Source organism: Dendroctonus ponderosae, unplaced genomic scaffold (assembly GCF_020466585.1).
Source record: "Dendroctonus ponderosae isolate FM_Combo_2020 unplaced genomic scaffold, Dpon_F_20191213v2 Dpon_F_20191213_1, whole genome shotgun sequence".
NCBI lineage: Eukaryota > Metazoa > Arthropoda > Insecta > Coleoptera > Curculionidae > Dendroctonus > Dendroctonus ponderosae.
Window position 1 is genome coordinate 62,368,719 of NW_026017110.1, and position 24,214 is coordinate 62,392,932.

Genomic DNA, 24,214 nt, shown 5'->3' on the forward strand with positions numbered 1-24,214 from the left:
TCGTATATTCTTTTCTTTAGATATTGTCCTGTTTAACCTATGTATGTGTTATCACAATTCAAACAGTCTATTTTGTAAATTACATTAGGCGTGTCTAACTTGTCAATCCTAGGTTTACATTTTGAGAAACATTTATTTGCTAAGGTGTTTTTAGTTTTTTCTGCTATGTTGATATTATGTGGTTTGAATATATATATTATGTGGTTTGAAAAAAAATAAAAAATATATTCAAACCACATAATATCATGTATATATAGCACATAAATGAATGTTTCACAAAATGTAAACCTAGGATTGACAAGTTAGACACGCCTAATGTAATTTACAAAATAGACTGTTTGAATTGTGATAACACATACATAGATCAAACAGGACAATATCTAAAGAAAAGAATATACGAACATAATTTTGACTTTGATAACACACAAATACTCATTAACGAGAGTAATTATAATAAGAGAAGAGTCCATGAAATGATACAGATTAAACAACATAACAATGCTATGAATTTCAGATCGGATACCGACAATCTTAGCTCAGTATATCATACATTAATTAAATGGAATAAACATAAAATTTTAACTAACACCCAGTATATTGAGGAATTTTGCAAACCAAAAATAATATCATCAGAATGCAAAGAAAAAAAATAGCTGAAAGTAAAAGAAATCAATATAAACAGTATTTTACTCGTTTTATGTCCGATAATGGACAGAATTAATACTTCAAATGCATGCCAAGGCTTAAAGCAGCAACAACGAAGAATTCTAGTCTCTTCCCAAATTTGATTGTCCTGACTAATCACCTGTGAGGCCTAATTAATTTTTTCATGTTTTAAAGTATTGCAATTGTGATGTATTTTAATATGTGATATGATGAGGCTGTCGACGAACTGTGGTTGTTTTTTCAATTAATGATTTTTTTTTTAACTATCTGTTATTTTAGAAAAACTGATGATGGTGGAAAAATACACCGAAACGTATTTTGATGAATAAATGGAGACAATAAATGACTGAAACCCAGGAATAGATTTGATTTCAGATTAGTGTTTAAACAAAAATTATGCCATTGGGTCTCCTTATAGTATTTTTTTTTCTCACAAACTATTTGTTGGGTATTTCGCCTCTAAAAATAGTGCTCTATTATTGCGAAATAAGAGCACTATTTATCAATCTGTAATAAAAGACGTAAAGAAATTCTGTCTTTTATTACAGGAAAAAACATTTCGATGGGCAATACCCAACAAACAGTTTGTGAAAAAATGAATCCGCCTCAACAATATAGAACTTATCTACCGTTCAAATCGTTGAATAACAGGAAGAAAATCTAGTTTAAGCAATTGATTTCGGATTTATTGATTATTTTACTTCGAGAAAAWTCACTTTTTATTTSTTTCTAAAAKTTTCTGCAATAAAACCCATGCGATCTACTTACGCACTATCTTATAAGTTGTTCAAAATGTTGTCTATTTTCCTGTACACAATAATAAAGTCTATTTTCGAACCCTCCCTAACATTGATAAGATATTTCCGGATAGATCGATTGGCAGAAGGGGACCAATTGAATGGCCTCCAAGATCTCCGGATTGAACACCCTTAGACTTCTTTCTTTGGGGAYATCTTAAGTCCATTGTTTAKAAAACMCAACCTGCTGATATTGATGATGTTAAAAGGCGAATTGCAGCAGAATTTCGGTCAATTCGCGGTCAAGTGTTCCGAAAAGTTGTTTGTTGTAGTTGTAGTTGTTTAACCGCCCTGCACCTCTGGAGGAGTGAGGAGTGATTACTGATAGAGTCAAAAGATGCAGGTGGCAATTTTGAATCTGACCCATCAAAACCCATCTAAACCCTTTTAAATTTGTGACCATCGTAAAAATTATGCAGAACCAGTACGTTAATAGTCGCCAGAAATGCTAATGCCCCGTGTTAGGTTTAAATCTATTTTGGTATGCATCTTATCTTATTGTGGAAAATTTGGACACATGTCATCTTTTGTATTTTTCAATAATACAAAGGTGCCAAGCGGTTTGATATTTGTAAACAATGCGTAGTAGCGTGGAGGTTTTTACCTACTTAACTCCTGCATAATGCATGTACTTGCTATTTTATACGGTTTTTCTGCCGGTTTGTAAATCACCGCATTAAAAATTCTAAAAATATCTTTAGGAACAGGTTCCTATATAAAAGTACTAATTATAAAACGTAGTATATTTTAATGGTGGTACCTAAAGAAGAAAACGGTACGCTTGTCAAATTGCCATGGGCATCAACCTGTTTATCAGCTTTAATAATTACGATATAGTGATGGGCAAATGTTTAAAGTCGATCAGATAAGCTTCTACGTCGTACGACCCGTACTGCCACTACTGTATGGAGATTTCGATAGACACAACAGTGTCGTAACATTTGATTTTTTATTTTCACAAGCAGCTTTCCATTGCAACCACCACTTTACATTTATAAAGTCATAGGTTAAAAAGTTAAGTAGTTAATTACCCATGAACAAATTGTGACAATCCCATTCAATCCACTTGAAATAAACATTGAGCTGAGAGGAAATTTTATGCGACGAAACATAAAACTAGCAAGCGACCATAAGTAAAATAGCGAAGGGAATTAGGTTCCTATTAAGAGATTCTTCTAAGACCTATAAGATCATAAACATGGTAATAGAATTTGAGATTGAAGGGAAGGAACTCTGTGAGGGTCTACGCTATTATGATTCTTCTGCTCTGTTAAACTATTTCTTAGGCGCCATTGGAACATATGCTTTCTTTTGATATTCGCGTCTCGTTTTATCGTACGAATGCCAAATATCTACACTTGACGGTTTGGATGGGAATTGGTTTCTCACAGCGTTCATAGGGACGAATTAATAGAGTTTTTTTTATCCCCCTTAAAGCGACATTTGCAATAAAACCAACAAACACTATTCTCAAAATTTACTGCCTCTCTCGAAATCTGGATATAAATATTATTCAATAACTGCCGAAATTTAATGGAACAAGAAATCCAAACAATAAAATAAGTCCCTTTATGAATACCTATAAAAAATGATTTATTTTTTACAATAAGAATAAGGCGACGTAAAATGTTTATATACATATCTACCGTTAAATAGCTGCGGATCTCAGCAATAGAAGCGGTTATGTCTTTTCTACAAATCCAAAGCGGTTCTAAGCAATGAGGAAAAGGGGGACTTTTAATGTGCTCATTTTTGATGCTCCCTAAAAAGCAATCACTAAAACAAATCCAAAATATGTTTACGTATACTTTTACTGCAGTTATAGATGCACATACGACGCTATTTTAGGAACATCACGTGAATAAACAATAATTATTTCAGCTGTTACTTCATATCAATCAACTTTAGGAACACACACGTTTTGCATTAGTTTTTTTCTATTTTATAAATTGATTGCCAAATTTATTGCAATTTCAGAACTTAAAAAAATTCAAAAGAAGTAATATTTTAAGTGCACCAATAGCCCACCAACATTTTTGTGCATTTGTGTATATTATTTGCGTACATGTCTGTGAATTTTTTAAATAAATTAAACTCCGTAATTTAATTTCCAGTGATAATTGTTAGGTAATACGATAATTGGAGTTAATAAGTACGTGTACAATATTGCAAATCAGATTGTATGAGCATAGACAAACATTGCCAGTAAGAATGTGCGAATGTAAATTTCGCTCGTTTTACATATCTGTATGTAAAGCGGTTTGATTCCTGAATTTCAAACATCAAGAGGATAGTGGTATTATCCTCAAGGACCTGCATTGTAAACTGCGAAATTTGCATGAATGCATTTAGATACTTGAAACCAATGTGTTGATAATAACGCAAATGTTTCTGTTGCTTAACTGAAGCGTTTCGAACAATGGGAGTGTTTTTTTGTAACCCAAAGAAACCAAAGATGTAGGAAAAGTCTTAATAGCTGAACAAACAAAGAAGTGATGTGGTACGACTAATCCTCCGGGTACCTGTCACGAACACAAACGTTATTAACAAAAAAAATATCCATATTCATCACAATCACTAGTGAAATTCGATATACAACACTCCATAATGTTAATCTCCACTGAATAAACTTTTAATATTTGAAAAATAAATTGTAAGATCAATCAAAAATATGGCTTCAAGATGTTTATCTCTTCAGACGCTTTCAAACATTTCAATAGAACATTTTTTATGGGGATTAAGTCTGTGTAATAGAAAGGTAGGATGGTACTTTAAAGGCTTAAATCACATGCCTTTCTATACTAAATTGTTATAATAAGGTATCATTAACTCTATTCAAAAAAACGTTTTTATGCATATCAGATATCCGTGATTTGAAAACTTCAATAGCGATGGCGTTTTGAAGTACCCAACTAAAGAATGTATATCAGCCCTTTGTTGCCTTGCCGAGAAATGTGCATCTTGTTAAATGTCATGTGTGTTGAATCAGTGATTTTCTAGTCACAAATAATTATTGCCGCATTTATATTGCAACGATTTAACAGAAACTTGAGTCGAACTATAGGTATTACGGCATCAATTAAATCTAAGCCACAGTTATAATCATTTAAATAATGCCTTAATAATTACGCTTATCGATTAACGTAATTAATTTGAAATCAAAACATTGTAATATTTCGCACTGAAATATCAGACATACTATGTATGCATAAGGCGTTATTGATAGTTACTGGACATTCACTTTTGACATATTTAATTTGGCGTATTGTTACCACTGCTGAGCGTATCAAGCAATAATGGCAATTACTGTTATAATACAATTTATTTGTCTAAGAGTTTGCGTAATGAAAATTGCGGCAGGCCGCAAGAGATTAGGGAGGTACTGGTTAAATTGCATCCAACTGAAGGAAAATCTGTTATTGCATCAGCATCCTGAATGTCTGAGATTCTCGTATTCGAATAGACCCCGTTTAAATTCAATTTAATTATCCTAGATAATCAACACACTCCGAATTGATATGATTATTTTAGTTACTAAAAAGTTACGAAGTTACTAAAAATATTCGCATTTGAGCAATTGGTGATTTTCGAATTTTTAGGCCGTCGTCGATAGAAATTTGATATATGATGTAAGATGCTGGAAAAAAATACAGCAATATCTCTCTATTAAAATGAGACACAGTGAAGAAGTGTGACCTACTTTAGACTGATGCAGATGTGCAATCAATAATCCCGGCTGTTTACAATGGGGACTCCTGCTATGCATCTGGTTCAATCTTTAACACTTTCCTTCCTTTCCCTCTTGCAGCGGGAGTTTTTTGCTGCGTTTTTTTGCTAAACAATTTAGTGCCGAATGCACAACGGGAAAACTCATTCCAGGAATATTTTCAAAGTTGTCATGCAGAACGCATAAATTTTTCGGAGTAATTTATTTGTCACCACCTTCAGTAGCGGGATTAAATTTAGAAAGGGTTACAGTGAAATAATTTGCATAATATTTGAATGGCCGCACTTGTTGTGTGCTTCGTATAATTAAAACATTCGACTGAATCATCATTAGATTATTCCACCACTTATTCAACTGTGGAACCACAAATCAACAATTTTAGTGCGGTCTAAGTTGTAAGGGTATTTCTTGTTGGCGTAGGATAATTTAACACTAATGCAAACATGTATGTAGCTAATTCCCAAAATGACGAGTGGGGGACATTCATTATGTGAAAAATGCAGCCGACGAATTACAAAATTTGAATATTAAATGTAGAATACCAATAGGTACTTGAATAAATAGCGGCATTTAATCAAATGGTAAATTACGAATTACGTTATATATGCCTATATTATACTGTGATTTAACACGAATATGCAGGCGTTTATTGCAATATTTGCATAAAATTGCAAATATATTGCGCGCCTGCAAAGGCTGCATTCAGCATCCCCTGCTGCATTTCCGATGCTATAGGGTTTTTAGTTTTACAGCTGTAATCGACTCATGATTAACTGCCCGATTATTAAGGTACTCATACATAACTTTAATCATGGTTTTAAGTTTATTACCCCACCGAAATCAAATTTATCATGCTCATCAGCTCATCTGCAAATATATTACTAATAAAGCCAATAAACCGCCAAATTTATTGTATCAATATTGTCAAAAAGTCGTCGGTATTCATTAAGGAATATTGCAAAGCATCGAAAGACTACAACCGAATTTCGAGAGCAGAAATATCGTAAAGCTGAACGGTTTTCCCCAAACCTTTTACATATTTGGCGCGCTACGTAAATCACGAACAGCAAAAAATGATGCTGCGAAACGCCAAAGAAAGCATGGATATTAAAAACATGCCCCTGTTAAGATACGAATAAAATGTAAGGCACCGTTAAGGCGGAAGTAAAGGGAAGCAAGTCACTTTTCGGATTTATCGGTGTTTAGGAATTACATTATTAGAATATACAGCCGCTAAATAAAACCCATTAGGGCACTTTTTGCCAAAATAATCCTCGTTCATTATCGAGTCGTGCTATTCAAGAACACTTTACCTTGAGCTCCAAAAAACATTAATCCTCTTCCGTCACTATTCAATTGTACAAATAATGCAATTTGTGTTAAACGTGTTGTAAAAGAGCTGATATTTTATTCATGATAATATTCCCCCAATCTCGATCGGAATACTTTTTATAATATATGCCTCTTTGTGTCCACCGGACTCAAGTGGTCAGTTCGAAAACACCCTCCCCAAGGCATTTTCCGATTGCTTGACTTCACAACGTCTTTATGGCTACTCCTTTTTTATTCAAAATCAGGGATACATTTATCTCGTGTTTGCTACATTTGCTTTATTAATCTGCCAAAAACACACTTTTTTATTTCCTGGACTTTCTTTTCTTCTAATATATGGTCGCCAACCCCCTTTGCTTAATAGGAAAAATGTCTTTTTTCTTTTGCGCCCTTTCACATCTGGTTTATGGAAATGACTCGGCCAGAGGCATTAGTGAGTGGTTTATTTATTGAGGTTTTACTTTTCAATGGAAATCCTCCTCAATTTTCATCAGCATCTGTACCTAATAACAAATTGACAATGTGTGTTGGTCGGAATTGTTGCTTTCTTATTGCATGAAAAGGCGAATGCATCAGTGCTAATAAAGGACTTTTGCCACCATATTCTGGTAGAAAAGCAAATAATCCGTTAACCGAACAGAGTCCAGTTGCAAAAACGAACAGAATAACTAGCTTTTTTCAAAGAAGTTTCAACCAGTTGCATCCGCGCTATCCCTAGAAAGGCTTTAGGTCACCTTCGCATCCGCTTAAATCAATTAATAATAAAATAATAATATTTAATTTTGGCAAATCAGAGATTATTAGGTTGAAGGGGAGCAGATCTCAAATCAAGTATATACCAAATTTGACAGTTTGTCCTCTCACGACCTACTTTCTTGTTATTACCATGTTAACCCATATTAGAGTAATATTAAGGGACTTTCAAACCACTTATGTACACTTGTTGGGAGCAACTATTGTCTTTTATGGTATATAATCCAGCACTTTCATGCACAGCAGCAAGGCGTATTTAAAAAATAACAAAGCTCCACTTTTGTCTATAATCCAGCCAACATCTATATATGCGTATTAGTCTTAGGACATGCATGTGTGTATGTATACATTAAATTTCGAGGATTGACGTGTGTTTATATATCCTACCACGTATTAAATGCATTTTACCACAGGGTATTAGCATGTTTCGCTGACCTACCTATTCATAGCAAAGCAGATTAATACAAAGCTTATACCTTTCATGTAAATCTGTTAGTCAAAGTAATATTCAATGGAAGGGTTTCATTTGCCAAATACCTATATATGTGTGTATGTAGTTTCGGAGCTAATTTCGATTAAAGCGATTTAACACAACTCTAACACAAGAACGGACTCTGAAGTTAACTCCTATGATTGCATAATACGCAAATACGAATTGAATATTTCTTTATGCCGTAGGCTAGATAACAATAAATGTTTGTTGAAATACATTCGAGAAATAACAATACATAATTAAGTAAAGGGCATATTCCGCTTCTTACCCTCGTCCTTACCGCCTAAAATAACAATGTTGCCGGACGAAAAGCGCACATCTTTAATATTTTCATGTTTTGATACCTGTTGGCAAACATAAATCTGTATAATACAGACCCTCACGGGCATGAATTTATACATGAATATAAAATAACGTGAAAATTGCAGGCCAGTCTTAAAAAGTTCGTGGAATAAACAGTTAAGGCAATTAAAATCCGGATATATGGTGTTCTTTGCATTTCGATCTACCAGCATAGAATGTTTGCTGCAAACACTTCGTATATACATATACACATTTTTTTTGAGGAAGTGCAAAATACAGTAGGTGACCACTAAGAACCAACACTCTTTAAATCCTTTCAGTGGGTACCTAAACTACATGTAAATAAATAGGATGTTTTATTAGATTTTTAATGGTGCTAGTCAGCAGTCAACGCTTAGACAATAAAATGGTTTTTCTGTTTTCAGTGTAGTTCAAGTATTGCTGAAGAACGAATCTTCGCCAATGGTCAGAATTAGCCAACCTCTCCAGCACACCCTGTACAAAGCAGACGATCGGTTCCTGGGTAAGTGATAGATATAATACGTAAATTCAATTGAATCGACGTAAAAATTACCCTGGTTTACGCAGATGAATTAAAATTGGTTTATGTTGAAAATTACCGCGATGAATTGCGAAGTTAAACTAGGTAGGGCGTGGAAACGTTCGAAAAACTCATATTAGCTTTAAAGTTTGATACATTGTAAGGTACATGAATGAGACAGCAATTATTTCAGCAAAATGCCGCTCTTGGTTGTGAGATGTAAATCTAACACAACGGGCAATAATTGCAACAATCTGAATTGAAACTAATTAGAATATATTCTCCGTCTCAAGTGTTTGATGTAATGAGTAAGTTTTAACGAATTTTTTATTGAGATTTAAATTGCTTTTACTACATAGATTGCAAGGTGCCATGAACAGCAAGCCAATAGTAAAACCCAAGCATTTAAAATAAATTGTGAGGATTTAAAATATCTCTGACTTAAAATCGTAAAATGTGGATAAATGGTGAGGCTATTAACATTTTTTATATTTTTTTTGTGCTGTAAACGTAAATGATATAAGGTGAATCGTGAGCTACTGTTTAGCATAATCGTAAAATTTAAAAGTTTCGAAAGCGAAATAGGGCGAGCGAGGTTGCTGTTTTATAGACCTTTTTATTTCTACGAATTAATATTCGGGAAAAGGCCATTTGAATTCACGATCAAATGTCATTAGAGATAATACATAAGCTGGTTTTGCGGAAATGAAATTAGCATTTTCGGGCTCCATTTCGACGGTAAGACGATAGGGGCCCTTGAGAGAACCGTAAAAAACGGTCTCAAGACCGTCGCACAGTTTCGGAACAACACAAACAGATTTCTCTTCTCCTTTCAAACATTCACAATCGAACAGAGTGACAAATGCAGTGCTTACAAATATTTGAATGTTGTCTTTTTGTCAACGTCGGAACATGCAACACCATCAAAGCGTGACTTTCCGAGTCATTATTCGCAATGATAGTGATATATCTTTTGCTGAAAATCGACTCAATATCAAAGGTCTACCAACTGACCTACCGCAAAGTCCGTTACCGAAAGAAATGGCCAACAAAGTCATAAAATGTCATGCGGACATTATCCATGCATCTCTATTCTCAAAGCCAAATGAAAGGTTTTCGTCTGCCGCAAAGGCGAGCGCTCAAAAAGAGTTTGGCATATTTATGCCTAAGATGACCATGACTTCAGTAATTAAGGTTCCTTTCAATGCAACAGTTTTAACTGTGTCATGACACATTAACAGGTCTTTTGTTGGTGGATATTTCAGTAGTCTTCGAATAAGCAAACAAATAATACCGAACCTTTGAAGGTAGGGAACCCGCGCAAACCACCCACGTGCAAAAGTGATGATTTGCCTAGGTAACATTATTTATATTGGCCACTTGTGCGCCTGTTTTTGTTAAAGCAGGGAAAGGTTTAGTGGATTTAGAGCTGCTTAGTCAGTGAAACAGACCCTAATTGAAGCATGAAAATTGGATCATTATCTCGAGTGGTCTTATATCCTAAGCACTGTCCATTAAATCAGACGCAGGCCAATAAAAACTGATGCAAAACCAAAGCGTGTTGTTCATATTATTACATAAAACTGTAAGTTTCTTATTTATGGACGTTGTGTGTCGCGAGCGTACACGTATATCAGATCGTGGAGGTATATAGTATGCTGTTAACATAAAAATGTAAATTGTCGCTATTTTTCGGACATAAATCCTACAAAGCACTGTTAAAAGTGTCATTGGTGGAGAGATTCTGAAGAAATTAATATAACACAAACTGCGAAATTTTAATTAATTTTGCGCTCGCTCAAAAGCTGTTGCTAAGCTTGATTTTTACCTAAAGATGTTTTTCAAATTGTTTGCCTACTGTATAAATCTTTCAAATACTTATCCATCGTCTTCATTAATCTTCTAGATTTCACCAGTAAAAAACATTAAGATTCAAACTTCGCCTACGCTCGTGTGGTTTGGTTATTAATGTAATGCAAAAGAGCACCACACCTAAACATGTGAAACGATTCAGAGTAATTAGTGAAAAGTAGAATATGAGTATCGTCGATGTTTGCAGATTTTATCGCCGAGAGGTGAATGCCACTCTCCTATTATTCATTCATATGCGGGACATGTAATCAAAATACGACTTCTAATTACTTTTTAGCAAACAAAAAGTGTCGGTTAATATACATGAACTTCAACATGGGTCGGTTGTAATTAATTACTCTGCTATCTCACATGGTCACTCCACGTTTATTTGAACCGAGATTGATTTTGAATTTTCACTTTTATTGGCCAAGACAAATTATGCCGCTAATGACTCAAGACTTGGTCGTTAAGGGATTAAAATATGTAAAACCAGTCGATTATATTTTTATTTTTTCTTCTGATTAGCTGTTTGCCAAACAGTAAAATTGTCGCCTATTGCAATGCTATATGTATAATGATTAATGCCCTAATACTACTTGCAAATAAGGGATTTTTTTCTATTTGAGTTTTACGGGAAATGTTCCCGCTGATTATTTTGCAGGCAACAGTGATTTTAAAAAGCAGTGTGGTTCTAGTCGGAAAAATCGCTGTCATTCGTCAGAATGTTTACAGTAAAGCCTTTTGGGATAGCACAGTATATATGTGAAAACCAACACGGATTAACTATTAAATCGCCAATAGAGGTGTCAAGCGCAGAACCAAAATCACATTGTGGCAAATCCATGAAAAAGAAGAACATTGTTAATTAGCTGTTGCAATTCAACAGAGGCAAAACGGCGTTAAATCGCAATTAACCGATAATTGGCATTTTGACAGTCCGGTGAGTTGCTCATAAAACCGGGGAAAAACAGTTCTTTCGCTGTGCACAAAGCAAATGAATTTCTGCCGACAGGTCCGAATAATCCATTCTCAATCGGCAAACAAGCCTGTCACATATTGAATACCGGTTGGGGGTGGTTGCACTATGGTGCAGGGGTGTTTATGCACCGTCACATGAAGGCTATTGCATCCGCGATTGCCCGGATTCAATTTTCAATATGCATATTGGCGTGAGCCATTCTCAAAAAGTTCCATTCATTTACATAACGGAATGGATTAGAGTAGCCGCTGCTGTGTCTATTTGGCCACATTTCCCCATCTTTTAAGCCAAACAACCGTTGTAACCTCAAGGGCAGCCACCAAAAAAGTATCAACATATTCGGGTCTAATTTACTATTTTAAAATTCAGTTAATTATTGTACATGATGATGAATATTCATCATAATTCGCAATAGATTAAAACTGTCAGGCAGGGTGAAAACGAATTCGTTATTGCAGCATTCTCTATTATTAACGTGATTTACAATGATATGCCTATTTTATTGCTACCGAGAGACCGTTGGGGTAATTAACAAGTATTAAGTCGTTATTACGACGACAGAGACACCCTTGGCGTAAAAATAGATCCAGAGGGGCGGCCAGGAATTAACGGAACATGCTAATTGGTTTTAAGGAGATAATGAGGAATCGTGCTTCACGTCGAGTGAGGATCCCGGGAGAATCGAGTGACCTTTCAAAATGTCGCCTCTATTTCTAACCTTTGTCGAGTTTAATCAGGAGTGGAACGTTTTACCTATGTGGTGACCTAACCTTTCATTGTGACCTTAAATATGTGTCGTCGACATGCGTGAATTCTGGATTAAATTAAGTAGACCATTGTCTTCCGCCACCCCAGAGTTACCCATGCATGCTTGTGCTGAGCCAAAGAGTTCCACCTTGTACACAAGGTGGAACTCTTTCAGATTCTGATATGCTGCAGAGGCAGAGCCGGGATATATGCAGAATTTTGTGAAGTTAATAGCAGCATAAACTGATGCAATAACAATATGATAGGTGTGGAAATAAACGAAAGAGGGCCGTCATTATCTGGTGATTTATGCATTCAAAACGACTTATATGCCATAATCCGTTGAGAGAGCTGAGCGCAGTGAGCTCGGGTTTCCTGAACACATATTTTCGGGTCATTGGTTTACGCACAGTAAAAACAGGATAAATAAAATATCACGAGCGCGCGTATATGCGGCCGCATGTCGCAACCGGAGCCATTCCATTTTATGGACTGTGGAAAAGTGCTCCAGCAATATGGGATGCAAAAATTAAACGACACTGCAAATGACGCTCACGAGAAAAATATGTGCATTGATTGACGAAATGTCTTTGCGGGGTCGTGAGACCGTTTCAACCCCAACGGTGATTTACCAGCTTACGATTGTTTAAAATGGTCGCCTCGAGCTTCATTACACTCAAAAGATGAAGACGACTGGAGCCACAACGCAAGAGACTTTGAAATTAATTTACCGTTCAAGGACTATCGAACTGAAAAATCCCGCTTGCGAAACACAAAAGGTTTTCAGGCATATCTTTCTGCGTTTTCCTGCTACCCATTTTATTACGAGAGCGATCTTAATTTTTCTTTTTTAACGACAACGGTCTGCTGCTTTAAATTTAAAACTCTTTTCGCATTAACGAAACTCGGCCTTTTAATGACGCATACATGCACCAGTGCTTACTCAATTGGAAACCTCTTTACTTTATGCAAGGTGACAATTTGAAAATTTGCAATGGAACCCGTTCTATAATAATTACGGGGGGGGGCAAGCTTATGTATCACCACCCCCACCAACCCTCATACCCACACCACCCCCAGCCATAAAATTTAAAATTTCAACCCCCTACTTGTGATAGCTCCTTTTAAAGCTCTTAAAAAACGCTTTACTGTGGCATTATATTGAGTTTACATTATATACAGTTACCGAAAAAAAACGTTTTCGAGTTGCAACAATACATCTTATTAAATGGCAGCACCAAATTCTTCAATTGGATTTTATTGCAACTATTTATTTATTTAAAATCGACGGAAAACTGCTGGCGCCCCATCCTCCATTTTCCACCCCTTAATTCTCAAAAGTTCAGCACACTTTCACAAACTACCGCAGTTGCCATAAGGGCCACAATGGTTCTATATTTCCCATCTAATTCACACGGTGTAAATTACTGTTCACACGTACTAAGAAACGTAATAAATTATTGACTAAACAAAAAACCGCGAAGCAATCACTTAAACATGAAGCTGTTGCTCAATTTCCGAGCGATGATAGACACTATCGAAATTTCAACTAATTGAAAATGTCCTTCAAAAACTCTGATTTGAAGACTGATTCCACCACAAGCGCAATTCGAGGTGCCGAGCAGTTAGGCGCGATTAGATATAACTCACCAACTCACAGAGCGGAATCAACACAATGTTACCCATGCCTAGTTTACTATAGAAACGGTTCCGAGAAACTTTGATGTTCCTCAGCCATAGCTCGCTATCAAATTGTCACCCTGTATAACTCACTTCGAGCGATTCAAAATTTTCAAATCCCCTACTAATAAAACTGTTTATGCTACTCAAAATTGAAGATTTTGATGACGATAATAACTCAAGTTTATTCGCGTTCGAAACTAATATTTACATGTGGCACCATCCAGCTCGAAAATAAAAATTGTTTATCGCGGAAGGCATGTTCGGGGCGATCGAGCCCCATTTTATTCTTACAAAAGGTAATTCCTGTCCCGCATACAATAAAAGCATTTTTATCGCAAGATGCATTTAAATTTCGCGCTAAACGCAATTTTATGTTTAGCGACGGGGAGGTTTAATCTCTTTTTATATATCGTCGCTTTTGGCTTTATTTGAAGAGTTTAATGTCAAGATTCCTTTGTTTATTCAAAGGACGTAAAACGGATTGGATTACTTTGCAAGGAAATAATATGAAAACTCGGCGAGAAGCACAATAATATTTAGCTGACTTATAGGCCCAATTCAAAGGGACATTGGAGTTGAACGTTGAACTTTAATCAATCCTCATCAACTTTGATTCGTGCATATTTTAATTTTGCTTTTAACAAAGTATGATTGGGGATGTCAGGCACCAACGTTGAGCGACATAATAAAATCGGCTGATTTACGGCAGGCGGAAGCAAAATTGCAATCGTAACTACGGCATGGCACATAACATGCGAAGCCCCGATAGCCGATATAAAAACTAAAATGGACGGAAACCCATCACCGCAACATCAGCACCCCTTAAGTGCTTCGACTGGCGTCTGCCAATTTGATGGCACCACTATTGCTAAGACAATCCACACACCGCCGCTTGATAATATTATTAAGGACAAGGGGTGCTATTATTACCGGTCAACGGCCACCAGGGTTGAATTGAATAAGCGAAAGGGGCCAAATTTCCAAATCGCCCCTTATGCCCTCTCTGTCCGCTTCACATCAATCTAAATCGACGCAACAATGTGCGGATGGACACCGTGGCCAACGATGTCCACGGTTACACGCGTTTCGCGATATTTAACACCACCCCGCATAACCACACAAGCCATACATTTCCAGAGCCATGCAGGATATTTGACTTTGGGGAACTAGTTTAACACATCACTTTATCATCTTCAGGTCGTCCAATGCTTCAATGTCCATGAGTCTGCCGTTCAAAGTTTTCCCCTTGAACTCTCTTAATTATTTTGCGAATCAAAGTCCTAAGGGCTGAAGATAGATTAGTGCACACTTTCCTAAGCAATTGCCAGTTCCGAATAAGGTAATTATTCAGAGCTTTGCCTCTGTAATAAAAACATAGGTAGATTTGTGTATCGTAAAAGCTTAAGTGCATTAATTTCCGCATTATTTGTCCACTAATAATTTTTACGGTCTGACATGGAAGCAGTTAAGTATTCCTATTCACGCACCTAAAAAAATAAAGGAATTTTATCATGTGACGATCGCATTTTCCACTGACGGGGCGAATCAGCTCGTAAAACAACCGAAAATAATTTTTGTCGGGTAGATTGAATAATTTCCTTGTCTTTTATGGGCCTCCGTCCACACCAATGTCAACACATTTTTTTTATATCAATAGTAGACTTGAAGAACATCACCGTGATGTGACATTTAGAGACGAGTAAAACGCAAATGGCTTTTACATGTAGATTACCGTGAAAGGTGCCATTAATAATGTATAAACTCACTTATACGATACTTTAATACAATGCATTCCTAGAACGATTCCTGAGCAAATTTTATCGTTTTCACGTTTTTTTCTGAGTGAACTAAATTGAATTTAAATGTTGAACGGGATTTATATTTTCATTCAGATTTCCAGTTTTTGTACCATCTTTTACTGCTCTGCATTAGTTGGTGGTTGTTATTAATTGATGTAATTGCAGCAAAACTAAATGATGACAAATGGGGGCAATACGAATAGCATATTATGAGGCAGAAAATAAATAAATTTATTCTGACATTGTTTTATGTGGGGTTAACGATGCTTCAAAACCTTCCGGCATTAAATGCGGCGATTTGTGTGGCACGATAGATTATTGCAAATTCTCAATAATAAACAATTACTAGAGGATTACGTGGAGGTTTATTAGGCCCCGAATAGTAAATATATATGTACGTCTAATCGCATTTCCCCATAATCCCGCATTGTTGATAGATTAGGTATTATGTTTGATATTAAGCACCCATACATGCGAATGCAAAATCCTTTGACGCCGTAGAATTAATGTGGCCGATCTGAGTCGCAAGCGATACCTCGGATATCTGTCATAATCAAAATCGCAACTTTGCTTTAAACCACATAAACTATTGGACAGAGATTAGCCTTTGACATTACAAAATTGTGTACGTCAAAGAATTCGATGGGTACATACTTCACCTTATTCGGCGAAGCATTCCATTCCTTGGTAATTATCGAGCTTCCTGCAGAGACAGTAGCTTGTAGATGTATATCGTGCTTATTTTAACTTGTCAGATAACCAATTGAGTTCATCTTGCCTCCATCTCGTTCAAACTTGTAATGGTCTATTAGTCCACATCAAAACTACTTTCATATTAAATGCTCCCGACCATTACTTACTCCCAAAATTCATCAATTATTATATATTTACTCTGCTTTACATCATTCCACTGATCACGCTCATCGATTTTCATAAAACCGAAACGTTTTAAATAAATCGCTAATTTGGAAAATTAAAAGCTAAAAATGGATTACAAAGTAATGTAGATGTGGAAGCTATATGTTGCAAGCGGTACGTTTTTAATTAAACCAATATTTTGTGCAATAAAAACGTTTAGGTAAATATTGGACATGCAAATTGCGAGAATGCCTTTGAAATGGAAACATCGGCCAACGTAGTTTTTGTACGGAATGCGATTATACGTGTATTAGGGATGTGGTCGATAGAGTTAAAAAAAAATTAAAAGATTGGTCGAGCGACGAACAGGACCAATTATTAATAGGCATCATTTTCATTGCAAGTGGTTCAAAATGTTTCAGTTTCGAAATAACTTTTTTGCACTCAAATATCGTATAAATAAATTTTACAGAGCTTCGTGTTGACTACTGTTTCAGTATGGCCATCGAAAAGTTAATCCAGCTGTTTGATGCTAACATTTTTCAATCTTTTATTCGTCTATACTAGGGCTCGGAATCAAACTCGAATAATTCGAGTATTCGAATATTCGAATATTCGAAAAGCGAATAATTATGTGTAGTCATAACTCGAATGTTCGAATACTCGAATATCCGAATATTCGAGTATTGGAATATTCGATTATTCGAGTATTCGAATATTCAAATACTCGAATATCCGAATATTCGAATATCCGAATATTCGAATACTCGAATAATAGAATATTCTAATACTCGAATAATTGAATATTCGAATACACCAACATTATCAAACTCACAAGGTGCAAATATCTTTATATGCACTTTGTATACTTTTATAAAATAAATTATGCATATTCTACAAGCATTTAAACAAATACCCATATGTTTACAAGCAAATTAAAATAATCATATTTACTCTTCTGCAAATGAATGTAAAATTACGTCTCTGTGTTCTGGTGAAACGCGTCATCAACTTTTGCGCGGTGTTACAATTAATGTGCCGACAAAGGCACTTTTTTATCCGTTGCTAGTTGCCAAAAATGATATGAGATAACGATTTTTCTTCTTGGAAAACGAACACGCGAATATCTAACGAATACGAATAGAAATACTCGAATATTCGAATATTCGTTAGATATTCGAGTATTCGAATAATTTTACTATTCAAATAAACCACTAAACGAATATTCGAATATAAGATTTAAAAAAATTCCGAGCCCTAGTCTATACTCACTTTGGAATCAATGACGATTTCTGATATCCACTTTTCTTCCGCACATGGTGTGCGTTACTACTAACTAATAAGAAAAGTCTGCTGGCCTGAGAATGTCAGTTCTTTTAATCGGTTTTACTGTTTCATTCCTTGTTAACTTCTCCCCAAAAGTGGTTTCCCAGGAAGAAAATATTCGTATTGAAAATGAGGTCCTTTGAAGTGATAAGGCCTGGTCAGTAAGTCCGGGATGATGTCAGAAACAATAATAACCGGAACTGCTGAACTGGCAGTAATAAAGTTCGGACCCGCATGTTTGATCTCAATTACGTGTTGAGCTGCCTTTCGAGATGACATTCACCCGCACCATTTCCAAATCGACTTCTTTATTCTCATACACGCATAAATGGCGTTACGCAACGTACGCCCTGAATAAAAGGGGTAAATGCGATGCGAGGATTGTATATGGGTTTCCACCACGCGTGTATGATTGATGCGTTCGCTAAGCTTGTCAGATTGTTGATGATTCTCCTTTGCGTATCGAATAACCTCATTCCGCCAACGAAATCTGATTAATTGATTTTCCAACTAGTATTTCAAGTGTGAGAACTTTCAATTCATTACTTTGGAAAACGTCGGATCTAGGAAAATGGAAAACGTATGTACTCACACAGAAACTGTTCTTGATTTTCTCCTGAACTCTTTCTATACAGTCCTTATTGCTTGCTAGGTGTAATTTACTAACTTGTGTGGTTATTAATTTGCAGAATCCATCATCAAATTTTCCCCAGTATTCACAGTCGCTCTAATTCTACAGAAATCCCAACCATATTTTAAGCATTTTTATGTGAACCATGTCGGTGACAGTTATGGTGCAGTGGGGTTCAGAAAAGGGTAACCGCTCCGTTTGGGGGAATGCGAATTGTCGCTAACTATACCGCTTCCTGACACCCCTGGTCCTTACACATAATCCTGGTATTACCGACCGACAGGACTCAGTCAGCCAAAGCACAGTGCCAATATTCGAGCTCCATGCCCCATATTACTATAAAATCATATTACTAGAGCAGTGCATGCAATTTAAAATGATTACGCTTTTCGGGAATGGGCAAAAGGGTAATGCTGTGACTAAATGGTAATAAGGGGCGAAAAAACTTTGCTCTTCATCTACGGGCTTCTATGATCTGGTCTCTATAACTGCACAGTATCAACACCGAAAAGCCAGAAGGAACAGAAATTCCTTCAACATGCATGGATATTTTACAGCATTTTCATATCACGGAAGCGAGGTATGGAACGACCACAATGAAAAACGCGAGAGAAGCTTCATATCTGGAATTTTTTGGCCCATTTGTAGCGGTTTGTGAGCATTCACGCCTTTTACCGGACGAAATTTTCTTTATTTTAGACCCATCACTTTAAATTGGTGCTTCTTAGGTCGAAAGCGATCCATTGAGCTCACAACACTTGCATGTGAAATTTCAATTTTTGACCGAGAATTTCATAAGGGGTGGATGTCGATGTTCTGAACAAATATCAATCTCTCAAAATGTCTAGCATTTTACATCATTTTTATATCAGTACAGCGAGTAATGTAAAAAGCACTTTAAGAGACGCACTAGAAGCTTCATATCCGAAATAATCGACTTTTTTGCCCATTTTTAGCGGTTTTTGAGCAATCGCGGTCTTAAGCCGACGATATTTTTCTTATCATAGATCCAGAGGCTTCCAGGAAATTTCGTTTTTTGTCCAAAAATTTTATAAAGGGGCAAGCTGATTTTTTTGAAAAAATATCAACTTTCTCGAAATGCCTGTAATTTTACATACTTTCATCTCAAGGAGGCGAGAAATGTATATATATATATACGCGCTCCAGAAACTTCAGATGCGAAATAATCGAGTTTTTGGCTCAACCGAATCCAGTTTTTGAAGACCATTTCATCGAGACTTAGGGACTCATGAGTTATATTTTGGACTTTTCAATTTTCCTTTGTAAAAAACTTTATTTTCACAAATACAGTACTTCCTTTAGCTCTGACTTCTCTGACTCCCATAATTATGCGTTTAGCAAGTATATATAAGTTACAAAATGCAAGTTAGCTTAAATCATGATAGTCCGGGCAGTTTCGAGGTTAAAGCGTCACGTAACTCATGTGAAGAAAGTTGGGATAGCTTGAATATCACCAAAAAGAGAAGAATAAATTGAATAAAGTTTTGTGCAGGTGATTTGAATATCCCTGTGTGTAACCTGAAATCTAGGCAAGCATTTCCATTGTATCACACGAAACCAAACTTGGGAAATTTGCATTCAAAATTTTTTGATCGCTGGTAACGCCAATGTGTCCATAAAAAATGCGATGTTATCGAGAAAAAAGGCCCAAAATGACGAGCTGATGGCGTAATTGCGGCGCCGCACCACATGAATTATTACTGTGGAGACTCAATTAAAACATACAATCTACAACGATCTTTATCTTCAAAAGAAAAATGTCCGAACTGCCGTTTTGGCTAATAGTTGCCTTTGTGTTCCCGACTTTATTTGCATAAAGTTGCTGTTCCAGCAAGGTTGCTATATTAGTTGGCACTCGTCCAGCAATTTTCATTTGTTTTCGCCATAACACTGTAATTGACTGCTTGGAATCATAGAACTTTAGCTTCATGCAATATGCAATACCCGTATAGCCTCATCCATGTGAAGGGTGAAATTACAAGCTGGGATTAATTGATTTCAGTTAATCTTTTGTTCTTGTGTTTGCCCTTGCGCGCTTCGCATTTTTGATTCCTTCGAGGAACTTGAAGATTTTATTTAGCATGATTGACCGACCGGGAGTGTATTAGATAAGAGAAGGACAAAGCGTCACTTACATTAATAAAAGACCATAAAGCTCCATATATTTATTGTGGCGGAGCGTTCAATTGAAATCGGGCTGTTAAATACACCCAATTGGTTTTACATATGCATTTTATTAACGAACGCGAATGCATTTTCAAACGAAAATTTCAAAATAAAATAATTGTAAACTGGAATATGGATGAGAGCTCAAGTACAATAATAAATAATTTTCAATTTAAACGCAGATTTCAGTTTGCATAATCATGCACACAGCTAAAAGGAAAATATCATAATAATGGATAACGTACAGCGAGTTCCGTTGGAACAAATTATTTCGCCGATTTAAATATGATGAAACGACAAAATTTGTTAAATGCTAATAGCAAATCCAATACTCGGTTCATGGATTTTATGGCTCCTTTGATGATTTGGCCCAACGAGTTAATTAATTAATTCCAACTTAGCTAGTAGCCAGCAACAGCTGTTACATGAGCACCAGATATCTATCATGGTAAAACCCATATGCCATCTATTTCTTTTGTAAATTCAGATTGTTCTTGATAAAATTATTTAATTGGGTTCGGTCTTTTTGCGATTTGCAGAGTTTTTCAAATAAGATTTGCATAAATTCAAATGCCAAATTATAACATAAGATCACCGCGGACTAAGGGGCAGGAACATTGCGGGCTCGGTAGTCGTAACTTGTATAAAATTTCATTTAATTTCTTTCACTACGGATGCTAATGCGGTAGTTGAGCGAGTGCCAACTAAAAATTAAAATTTTTCCACCACCAAAGAGACACATTATAATTTAGCTGACAATTTGTTCCGTTAATGACAACCGATCTTAATACCCTCGACGTTGGGATGAAATGTATAATCCCTTTTTCTTCTTTGCTTTATGCCTTTAGGCGGAATTAAACGGAAGGTCTTTTTGTTTTGCGCAACTTAGGGGATTCTTTGTTCATAATTTACGACTTTTAGTTCGCAATAACTAATAATTCCTACTTATACGGTCTTGGACATCTACTAATTTATAGAAGTTACATCCATCTTTCATTTATATTGCCAAATAAAACAATATACAAGCAATCTTCTATATAGCACAGTCCCAACGGTTGCCCTAGAAAAATGTGTTTTTGCTACTGCGGTGAGTTGGAAGCGCACTATGTTGCATGTTAATAGTGATTCAGTTAGAAATATTTCGATGATAAATCAGTCAGTGATTGAAAACGGAGAAAATCAAATAGCAGCAAATCTTGCGATATCAAATAGATTAAATTGGTTTGTGTTTACCTTTCCAATAAAAGGAAAACGAGATTTGTACCGAAATTAATCCAATATTCCATTTCCTTTTGAAGGGTAAGTATATTGGTCAGGATTTCGTGGAAGAGTGGATTGACAAGGGGGTGATTTGGCCGGGCCTTTAAGTCCACAGATATACAAATAGGAGTTTTTATTTTATATTTTCCCCTTGTTAGAGTCCTGAAAAGTATTTCAATAACTTTATTGATATTGGTCCCGTTGGGACGCGTTCGTTGTGAGACAATGCGGATCACGTGTTACCTCTTCGGTTTTCTGTTGTAAGCCCAGTCGGTGTCGCCAAAATCGAATGACGCCCGTCTGATTCTCAATTGTTTCTATAGTCTTTTTTTTAGAATTGACTGTCGCATAAAGTTATTAGCAGACGCCAGGAGGCTAGACTCGACACGGATTATTTCAAGTGACACTTTTCGAAACAATTAACTTCTCTCTGTTCCTTTATGGTTGTTATGTTTGTTGCTTTCGCTCTGCAGCTTCAAAACTCATTTAATTTGCTGGTTTACATACGCCACTTCAAAACCAGCATCACTTAAGTGTTTTGTACGCTTGACGAAATACGGAAATGACACAGCGGCGAATTGAAATGTATTTGAAATGTCCTTATATAGATTGGGTGTAATTGACTCATCATTTTAGGCTGTACGTTTAATCGCTATAGATCTTTACTGTGTGCTTATTCTTTAATGAAACCAATGCAAATACTGTACTTGTCCTAGGTTGGACGAGATCACATGCAAAGCAAACGTTTTCCAAGCAACTGCACGACTCTAAGATGGGAAGTGGCATGAAATAACTCGATTTACAGCAAAGGAGCTGCTGCAAGCATTGAATGAAGGGAGAAACTAAATTTTATAAACTTCGATTTTTTTTGCAATATCAATTTTCTATAAAAGCCTCCAATTTGACATTAGTTTCATATTACGGAAGCGAAAAATGCAACGTGCACATTAAAAAACGCGCCGGAAACTTCAGATCCGAAATAATGAAGTTTTTTGGCCCACTTTTAGCGGTTGTTTAGCATTGGCTATATTTCGTCGACGATATCTTCGATATTATAGACTCAAACGCTTTGTATATGCAAAGTTCCTTAAGTCGAAAATAATCCATTTTTATATCCATCTATTTATATATGCTTATTGCCGAGTTTGTTAGGTCGAAAACAACCCATTCAGCTCAAAAAACACGTATGGGGTTTTCAAAATTTCATAAGATGTAGAGCTCAATTTTTTAACGAGCACACTGAAAAACGCCCGTGAAGCTTGAGACTTGAAATAATCGAATTTTTTGTTCATTTCACGATATCTAGCCGATGACATCTTTTTTATTATCGGCCCAAACACTTTACATCTGCTTATTGCCGAGTTTCTTAGATCGAAAACAATCCATTGAGTTCAAAAAACACGAATGCATAATTTTGACTTTGACAGAAAATTTCATGAGGGGGAAGGTCGATTTTTTGCAGAAAATTAATTTCTCTCAAAATTCCTCTTTAGTGGGACAAAAGCGAGGAATGCAACGGGCTAATTGGAAAATACGTTAGAAACTTTAGACCCGAAATATTCAACATTTTTGACTCAATTGGAGCAGTTTTTCAGCAGACATGATCTTTAACCGGCGATATTTTCCTGATTATAGTCCCAAACACTCACTCATGTGAAATTTCGAATTTTGACAGAAAATTTCATAAGGGAAGGTCGATTTTTGAAAAAATATCAATTCCTTCATAATGCCTCGAATTTTAAACATTTTCGTCTCAAGAAATCAGAAAATTCAACGAGCACACTGAAAATCGCACGAGAAGCTTCCGATCCAAAATAAACGATTTTCTTGCTAATTTTTAGCGGGTTTTGAACATTCACGATATTCAGCCGACGATAGCTTTTTTATTATAGACCCAGACACTTTATATATGCTTATTGCGGAGTTGCTTTGCCCGAAAACCATTCATTCAGCTCAAAAAACACGTATGTGCAATTTTTACTTTTGTCCGAAAATTTCATAAGAGGTAGAGGTCGATTTTTTGAAAAAACGTCAATTCCCTCACTACGTCTCGAAATTGAAACAATTTTGATCTCAAAAAGCAGGAAATTTAACGAGCTCAATGAAAAACGCCCGAGAAGCTTGCGATCCGAAAAAATCGATTTTTTTTCTTCATTTTAAGGAGGTTTTGAACATTCACGATATCTAGCCGACGACATATTTTTTTGTTATGGAGCCAAACACTTTACATCTACTTATTTCCGAGTTTCTTAGATCGAAAACAATCTATTGAGCTCAA

At 35.9% G+C, this 24,214-nt stretch overlaps 1 protein-coding gene across 2 annotated transcripts in view; it reads left to right on the plus strand.

Moving 5' to 3' along the window:
• The first annotated feature begins 8,250 nt into the window (after window positions 1–8,250).
• Window positions 8,251–24,214, plus strand: part of LOC109540988 (pair-rule protein odd-paired) — a 104,796-nt gene continuing 88,832 nt past the window's right edge. Inside the window, exons 1-2 of one of the 2 annotated variants that reach the window (XM_048661616.1) lie at window positions 8,251–8,349; window positions 8,497–8,594. The gene's annotated coding sequence lies outside the window, so the exon portion shown is untranslated. Of the gene's footprint in view, window positions 8,350–8,462; window positions 8,595–24,214 lie in introns of those variants that run through there. The other variant, XM_019909602.2, reaches the window with a different exon arrangement.